This window comes from Lampris incognitus, chromosome 20 (genome assembly GCF_029633865.1).
Source record: "Lampris incognitus isolate fLamInc1 chromosome 20, fLamInc1.hap2, whole genome shotgun sequence".
NCBI classification, from domain to species: Eukaryota; Metazoa; Chordata; class Actinopteri; order Lampriformes; family Lampridae; genus Lampris; species Lampris incognitus.
The window spans coordinates 4,796,845-4,806,786 of NC_079230.1; positions in this window are offsets into that span (position 1 = coordinate 4,796,845).

The window sequence follows — 9,942 nt, forward strand, 5'->3', positions numbered from 1 at the left end:
GGCGAAGGAAGAGCATGGCCGGAGACTCATTCGTTGTGGCATGGGGAGCATTTCTATAGCTGAGCAGGAACGAATCCAGTCGATGTCACATCGTGGTCTGCCCCCTGGAAGCGTTCAACAACCGCTTAAGTGTCTGCACAAAACGTTCCGCAAATCCGTTTGTGGCTGGGTGAAAGGGTGCAGAGCGCACGTGTTTCACCACATTCACTTTGAGAAAATCCGCAAAATCACTCGAGGTGAACTACGGACCATTGTCGTTGACCAAAACCTCAGGCAGGCCATGACGGCTGAACAACCCCCTTAAAGCCTGAAGTCTTTGAGCTTGTGGTGGAATCCATCAGTTCCACTTCCGGCCACTATAGCTCTGACAAAAACTCCAAAGAGGATAAATTCTGAGTCTCATCACCAGCCAGTCAGACTAGCTTGGTCTAGTCAGAAAGGTACGAACTGAGAGGCGAAACGTCTTCACGGATGTATACCAAGTCCAGTTGCACTTGATTCAACTCCTTTGGAGAATTCGAGTGAGCATCAACCACCACTAGCAACATATGCCGCTCCACCAGCCCAGCAAAATCCACATGTACCCTCTGCCACGGCATGCCCGGCCAGGGCCACGAGTGCAGCAGGGAGAGGGCGGGAGACTGCTGGTTGTGCTGGCAATCAATCCCCGGCCACCAGAAGTAGCTGCGAGCAACGGCATTCATTTTAACCACTCCCGGGTGCCCCGCATGCAGCTCTTTCAGCAGTTGTGGTCTCAGCTTTGGGGGTACAATAACCCGGTTAAGGCACCCTAGAACCACAGTGAGCTCCTCTCTCCTTGAGCAATAGGGCATCAATGCATCGTCCCGTTCCTTGACTACTGGAAACTGCCCTGACAAGACCATGTCCAACACGTGAGAGAGCACCGGGTCATACCTTGTTTCTTTGCAAATATCTGTGCTGCACACAGGCAGGGAGTCCAGGTGGTGTAACAGCACGGTATCCACAGAACCTGGTTTGTCCTTGTGATCCACCTGCAATGGCAGGCGTGAGAGGCCGTCCACATTTCCATGTTCAGCTGCACTCCTGTATTGGATAGTGTAGTTGTGAGCCGCCAATACAAGGGCCCGTCGCTTGTTTGCGTATGCCGAATATGATCCCCAAGGCCTCCCGTTCAATTTGAGCATAATTAGGCTCAGTTTTGCTCAAGGTTCTGGAGGCGAATACTACGGGCCTCTCTGGACCGCCAGGCATCACATGAGAAATCACCGTGCCCACTCCGAACGGCGAGGCATCGCATGCCAGTACGATCGGCAGTTGGGGGTCCTAATGAGTCAACACTCTCTCAGAGAGGAGCCGTTCTTTCGTCGAGCAGAACGCTTGTCCATGCTCTGGGGACCACTCCCTCCCACTGTGCCCCTGCCTGCAGTAGTTTATGCAGGGGGCTGAAATCTGCCATAATAATTTATCAGTCCTAGAAAGGAGCAGAGTTGGCTTACATTCGTTGGGGCAGGGGCCTCGGCAACAGCTCTGAGCTTTTCTGGGGATTTGTGGAGGCCCGTGGCGTCGATGGTGTCTCCCAGTTACTCCAGTGAGTTCTTGAAATACTCGCACTTTTTCTTCTGCAGAATAACCCAAGTTGAATTAAATCAAATTTGATAAGGGTTTTGATGGCCCAATAAAAGTTGAAATATGTGGTGTAGGTTTCTTAAGAACATGAATAGAACCAGTGAGGGAAATGTGATTGTATTGTCCTTTTTCTGACGAGCTTCAGGCATTGGTTTGTTCATGGTGTACGGAAGAAGCACGGTAAGACAGTGACACTCGCTCAATAACTGAACACATAGTTCAAGGTGTGCTCTCACTTCTAAAAGGCATCTTTACAATGTCCTTCAGCAAAACCAGTACCGCATAGTGTCATGATAACTATGACTAAAACATTGACTAAAATGAGACTCCAATTGAAACAGAGGTCCACTGAGGAAATCTTGACTGAAACAAAGCAAACAAAAAGACTGAAATGTGACTTGAACCCTACTACAATTTCCAGTAAGCCATTAAGACTAAAAGTTCATTTAAAATTCTTGTCAGAACTGAGGCTGTGTAGGGGTCGAGGGGAGAGAAATGAAAAGAACAATTCTAAGAATATGTTTATTTATGATCACCGATTTAATATGTACACCAAATATTTAAAATTAGCTGTTTTTTTATTTACAAATTAAATCTAGTAAATGAGCTCTTTATTTGTTTTAAGATACATATATTTATCTCTTGTGCAAATAAATTAATAACTATTTCCATTACATCTAATTTAATAAATCTGATGGAATAAAGGATTTATTAAATAGTTAACTTAAATGTTAAATCACTTATTCTAAATAAATATATAACAACCTGCTACACATATCTACTACTGCTACTACTACTACTACTACTACTTTCGGCTGCTCCCGTTAGGGGGCGCTACAGCAGATCATCCGTCTCCATCTCTTCCTGTCCTCTGCATCTTCCTCCGTCACACCAGCCACCTGCATGTCCTCCCTCACCACATCCATAAACCTCCTCTTTGGCCTTCCTCTTCTCCTCTTCCCTGGCAGCTCCATATTCAGCATCCTTCTCCCAGTATACCCAGCATCTCTCCTCCACACATGTCCACACCATCCCCATCTTGTCTCTCTTGCTTTGTCTCCACACCGTCCAACCTGAGCTGTCCCTCTAATATACTCGTTCCTAATCCTGTCCTTCTTCATCACTCCCAATGAAAATCTTATCATCTTCAACTCTGCCACCTCCAGCTCCTCCTCCTGTCTTTTCATCAGTGCCACTGTCTCCAGACCATACAACATAGCTGGTCTCACTACCATCTTGTAGACCTTCCCTTTACACCTACTTCGAGCTCAGTTAAATGGCCGTTAGCAGCAGTCATCAGACCGCAGGTATGCGGCAGTATTCTCCCTCCTCATTGGCTCAGCAGGCCGCCATCATCGATCCGTTCGTTTGATCACGGCACGTGTCATGTCTGCGTCACGTCACGTGACTGTTTCTTTGCAGCAAAAACAAACTAACGTTAAATGGCGGGCATGTCTTTAGGGTTAGTTTGTTAATTATCGTAATAATTAACAAACTAAGTATCGTAAACATTCACTAAACGAAGATGATGAAAATAAAATGCACATTTCTCTAACGCATTTTAGTGCAGAAACCATCTTAAAACATTGCATTTTCAACTGAGAATAAAAGACATGTCCGCCATTTAACGTCAGTTTGGTTTCGCCGCAAAGAAACAGTGACGTGGACGCACGTGCCGCGATCAGAGCCTTGGCCGTGATCGAACGAACGAATCGACGATAACGGCCCACTGAGCCAATGAGGAGGGAGAGCAGGCCCGTGCTGTCTCATATCTATGGTCTGATGACGACTCATGACGGCCATTCTTGCTGGTGCCCTTCTGTCACACATCCCTCCTGACACTCTTCTCCACCCACTCCACCCTGCCTGCACTCTCTTCTACACCTCTCTACTGCACTCCCCGTTACTTTGGACAGTTGACCCCAAATATTTAAACTCATCCACCTTCGTCACCTCTACTCCTTGCATCCTCACCATTCCACTGTCCTCCCTCTCGTTCACACATAGGTATTCCGTCTTGCTCCTACTGACTTTCATTCCTCTTCTCTCCAGTGCATACCTCCACCTCTCCAGGCTCTCCTCCACCTGCTCCCTACTCTCACTACAGATCACAATGTCATCCGCAAACATCATAGTCCACGGAGACTCCTGCCTGGTCTCGTCCGTCAGCCTGTCCATCACCACTGCAAACAAGAAACGGCTCAGAGCCGATCCTTGGTGTATAGTGTAGTGAACCTGCGGCGGGAGGGGATTGACATAGGACGTGGCTCTTTGATGAGTTGATTGCTTGCAGCCGCACAGCTAGAATGGAGGGGACGCAAGTTAAAAGAGAGGGCTAAGCAGTCCCTCGGGGTTGCTGGAGAGAGCTGACTTGGTTGGTTTGTGAATACACTCATCGGGGGGAGGCGGCGTTCGCAGTTTATGGTATCGCCGGCGCTGAAGACAGAAAGGTAGGGGAGCTGTTCCAGATCAGGAGGGGAGGCTAGTTGCCTCCTTTAGTTAGAGAGGGCCGGGAACGCTTAGGAGTGTTTCCGCGGACCTCCGCTCGCCAGCCCGGGTTCCAGTGGTCGGCACGCCGCCGCCCGCTGCCTGTACCGCCGACTGAACGCCATTCGGCTCGTAAGCACGACGTCACGACGCACGACGCGACGTCACGTGTGGGCGGAGTTATACTTCCGGTGCCTTGGGGAATCTCACTGCATTATTTTCCACTCAAAACAATATGTCTGAACCCGTAAATATATTTACATTAACGTCTTTTTTTAAAGACGAACCTCTCAGGGTGAAAAAGGGTCTCAATGCTTTCAATTCAGATAGAGTTGTGAACGTAAATGTTTCAGGGGGCATTATAAAAGGCAAGGTACAGGCTTCCATGAAACAGAAAGTTTATCAGGTTGAGGTGAGTGAGCTAACAGGGTTAGCTAGCGTTAGCTTGGTAATGTTGGGTATTCTGGCTTCTGATGTTATATCCCACGTTTACTGGCGATTCATAAGCCTTGGATAAAGACTGCCAGTGCTTTATTTTGTCGGTAGATAATTGTTTTCCGACGTTTGACTTGTTAAAATAACTCTGACGTTCTTGGAACCAAGGCTAGCTTTTCATGTGTCTAGCTCCAGAATGGCTATGATCGTACATACTGTAACGCTGTAAAGGTTTAATGATTTTAAAATACATATTAGGAATTAATGAAATATAGACTTACATGTAAGATCACAGCCATTTTAGGGCTACCATGTGTGCTACGATCTGTTTATTATTAACGTTATAGGCCACGTTGGATACAGGTCAGCTGGGCACCAGGAAATCTCTGGGCACCTTGATGTAAAATGTTCTATTTTGTCCAAAATGTTTGGAAACATGTAATATTAGAAGAATGGTCTTAACCACATGAACCCCAGCATTCATTTAGTCATCCTCAGACGAGTTTGCCAAGGGTTTTAATTAAATTTAATTAATCAAATTAATCAAATTTAAACCTTTGTGCGTATTTAAGGACTGTGGGGCACAACTCCTCACAGCTCTTGAACCATTCTTAGTCTGTTCCCTCCTAGACCAGTTTGCCATGTGTGACCCTACAGTAGCGCAAGGCTACAGACAACATAGCTCTCGGGATTCATGGGGTCACTCAAACCTCTCCACCACGTTAAGGTGATGGTTCGAGGAGAGCATAACATAAAACACAAGACACTTAGTTTGAGCCCTGAAGGACTCTGTCCAACCATATGGGTTGGATAAGTGGTTAAGTAATGTAAAGTATACATGATGTGAACATGCACGGTACATCATTATCAGGCTTAATTTTACCCACGTGACCCAGTACTGGTCAGCTCCCAGTACAACAGCAGTAAACTGAAGTTGTACTGGTCAGGTCCCAGTACAACAATAATACACTTTGGTTGTGGGTTGGTCAGTTCCAGTATCAGAATTATTTTAATACTGTTTTGCATGAAATACCCAATTTTACATTGAGGATTCGGTTTTCCCTAGTGCCCATCTGAACTGCAACTCGATGTTCAGGTTTATAACATTATAAGCCATGTTACCTGGCTTTGCGAATAAAAAGCCACCCCCCTGGGCTAGTTGCTTATGTCTGGTAGGCACTGTGATGTCTAGGGTTGTTGTGAGGGTTAAGTTGTGTTTAATACAGGTACATGTAGAAAGTCAGAAAGTGAGCTACAGCACGTGCGAGTGCCCTATCGGCAAGGACAAGTGCCATCACATGGCAGCATTGCTGATTTGGGTGGAGAAAAATGTGTCCCGGACAGACGTGGAATGTATGTGGAAGAGGGCGAAGACACCAAAATCGGATGATATCGTTGCCAAGAGAGTGTCTGTGATGGCACCATCCACATCACAAGGTAAGTAATTGAAGTTAAATTGTTTAATTTGTAGTGTACATACTGTTCCTTTTAAATTATAATTAGGAAGTCTTATCACAACGATGAAGAACAATTATTAATTAGACTTTGCATTTTATTTCAGCTGGAATCAAAACACCTGTAACACAGGAGGTCAAGGATTGGACTGTGTCATCCTTGTCTCAGCTCGGTCGTTTTACTGGCATGTGGTGGATCTTGAGTCCAGAAACACCTCAGGTCGGACTTCTATCTTCTTTACTTTTATTTGGCCCCCGGGGACAATTCAGCCAGGTTGAAATCATCCCAACACTCAACAAGTGCAATGTAATTTGAACCAGGGTTGTCTAAATTGGTGTAATGTGTAATAAAAAAAACAATGACCAATTAAAGGGGAATTTCGGTTTTTAAGACCCTGGACCCTATTTTTTCATCTGCTTTTATCTAAATAAATGGTGGTATTTTCAATTTTTGCAATCGCTCCTGTCGAGCGTGAGAGATCACCAAAGTAACTGAATTTATGCCCCTAGTGGCCTGTTTTAAATGCATTTCAATGGGGCATATTTTAAAAATCAAAATACCTCACAAAAAGTGATTTTCTACAAATTCCAAACTTATAATAATGTTGAAAATAATTTTTTGTTGACGTATTTTGATTTCTAAAATATGCCCCAATTGAAATGCATTGAAAACAGGCCACTAGGGGCAGACATTCGGTAACTTTGGTGATCCATCACTCTTGACAGGAGCGATTGCAAAAATTGAAAATACCACCATTCATTTCAATAAAAGCAGTTGTAAAAATAGGGTCCAGGGTCTTAAAAACCAAAATTCCCCTTTAAGTCTGACATGATGTAAACAACACAGATGTACAGTTACAGTATGTAATCTGTTGCCATTCACAATATTATATGCTATGCCAAATAATAAATATGTGCATGCACTGTGTGCTTCACTTTAAATATAGTCACTCCCTATCAAGACATGGGATGGATTGGTGACCAGTCCAGGTTTTACTGAAGCCGAGGACAAGGCTCTTTATGTGTTGGCATCGCTTGCCGTCACTGATACTGAGAAGCAGAAGATTGAGAGAGACACCGTTTTCCAAGCAAAGAACCAATTATGGTAAGTATTTCATCATGAGAGGAAACAAATCAAGAGTGTTAAGTTACTTTACAAGACAGATGGTTGCTGCACTAGAACATGATAAACTAGTTGAAGAGTATCACAATAGTCACATCTGGAGTTCTAAACTTTATATAGCATTTTATCACAAGAAGAAGGAAACTGGATTCCTAGATCAAATCAATGTCAAGATTACAGTCATTGACAGAAGTCTTGTCGCCCCTGCACCTCTGTCAGGTAATGCACTTCTCCCAGAAAATTGTTACAATTACAAATTCTTTGGTATTCACATATTCCTTTATTTTGTTTGCATTGGACCAACCTGGAGAAAACCCCCCAAATCTGACATATTTCCACATCCAAACTCCACACTCCAAAAATGGGCTAGACAAAAGTCGTGTCACCCCATTCACTCACATGTGGAAAAAAATGTGAAAAAAATGAATGGAGACCTCCCCCTTCCCCCAAACAACCCCTCCAATCACCTCCAAATCCCGATGGTTGAAGTCTGAATTGCTGGCAAGGAAAACGGGGACGGACAGACCGACAAAGCCTGTCCGAAGCTACAGTCAAAGCCATGACTGTAGCTTCCCCGTCTGTCGGACGGTGCCAGTAAAGCTCAGACCCTGGGGGAGGGTCTCGCCAGCCAAGCGAGCTAAGTTTTAATCTTGCTATTTCCCTATTCCTGTTGTACTAGGTTTTATATACGTATTCATTGGTGAGTTTTATTGTGCCGGCTTTTCATAGAGAAGCAGAGGGCTAGTGGGCGGCTCAAGTTACCGGGGTGGTGGTGGGGACGTTTACTGTCATATTTGCAGTGTCTGAGCAGGCGTTATAGCCCCCGTTTGCTCCTTGAGTGGAGGCGTAGCCTAGTGTTTGATTCCCCGTGTGCAGCGTCTCCAGCGGGCGGAGCGTAAAGAGTGGGGTGTTTGCGTTCATGCGTGCCGTGCCTGATCTTAAAGGGTGCCCTATTCCAAGATAAAGAGACCGGAAGACGGGAGAAATCACAACCAGGCTGGCGGAAATCTCTCACGTGCTGTGGAACAAGAGTACGTGACTACGTCATTGATTTAAAAGGACAGGGTGAGTTTAAACTTCCTTGTGCTCCCTTTAGTTACGCAGCTGGGCACCGACGCCGCAGGCCCGATACTGCCCTCCTCAGTCTCGTTAAAGCGCATGCGCAGAGGGAGATGCCCCAGTAAAGCTCTCTCACACGCTGCGGAGACGAGACGATGGCTTTGAGTCACAAAGAAAGAAAACATGGTTGTCAGTTGCGCTTTATTGTTGTATTTGTGATCCTTTTTCTCCTTCGGCCGAGCAGCGGCACGGGCTTGCTTCGGACTCTCGCAAAGCAAACAACGCAATATAGAATAGTAATCGATCACTTATTTAGAATCAATTAAATTCTTGAAAAGCTTTAATTCGTTACTCACAGTTCAACGCTGATTTTAATAGAAGTCACATCAGTCCTTTCAGTGGTGTTTATTAATTCAAGCCATGAAGATTTTCACAGTTCTAAAAGATTTATAGATTCTATTTCTGACAACAACAAGAAAATTCAGCTGCTTTTCAACCTCCATAATTTTCCTGAGTGTGTTGAGAAAATAAAATGCAGATTGATTGGGAAAGGAAACCTCACACTTTTCGTGGGCATAAGACAGGATGAAGTATGTGTACCGGAGGTCTTCTCTGGAGGACGCATTAAGCCCTCATTCGTCAGCCGTTTGAATTGCTCTAACGTCAACCAGAGAACAGGACACTGATCAGTGAAATTAAGGGGTGTGTTTTGCCCCCCCCCCTGTGTTGCGCAGGTCACTGTTCAGTTGTCTGGCTGAGAAAGCTTCAGTGTTTTAAAAGAAATCAGAAAACCTACAATGACTGAAAGTTAGATAAAACGGTAAACAACGTTGAGATCTGTGCATATAGTCGGTACATGTTTCAAAACAGACATTTTCACATCTCCTTCATTTGGTCCACACGTGATAAACTGGGTTGTTTTTTTTTGTTTGTTCCCTTTTTCTCCTCACTTTTTGGCCAATTGCCTCACTCTCCTGAGCCGTCCCGGTCGCTGCTCCGCCCCCTCTGCCGAGTCGCCAGGCGCTTCTTCTCCCCTGACAGTCTGGAGTTTCACCAGGGGGACGTAGCGCGTGGGAGGATCACGCTATTTCTCCCCCCGTGAACAGGCTCCCTGACTGACCAGAGGAGGCGCTAGTGCAGCGACCAGGACACACACCCACATCCGGCTTCCCACCTGCAGACACGGCCAATTGTGTCTGTAGGGACGCCCGACCAAGCCGGAGGCAACGCGGGGATTCGAACCTGCGATCCCTGTGTTGGTAGGCAACGGAATAGACCGCTACGCTACCCGGACGCCCTCTTTGATAAACTTTTTGATTGGTTTCAGGTCGTTCTGACAGGTGTGAACACTCCACGTGGACTTGGTTTTAAAGGATTATCATGCTTTAACTTTTCAGACAGGGACAGAGGAGGAGAAACACAGGAGAGATCTGATTCCGCACCAGTGGGGAGATCTGATCCGCACCAGTGGGGAGATCTGATTCCGCACCAGTGGGGAGATCTGATCCGCACCAGTGGGGAGATCTGATCCGCACCAGTGGGGAGATCTGATCCGCACCAGTGGGGAGATTTGATCCGCACCAGTGGGGTGATCTGATCCCGCACCAGTGGGGTGATCTGATTCCGCACCAGTGGGGAGATTTGATCCGCACCAGTGGGGAGATCTGATCCCGCACCAGTGGGGTGATCTGATTCCGCACCAGTGGGGAGATCTGATCCCGCAACAGTGGGGAGATCTGATTCCGCACCAGTGGGGAGATCTGATTCCGCACCAGT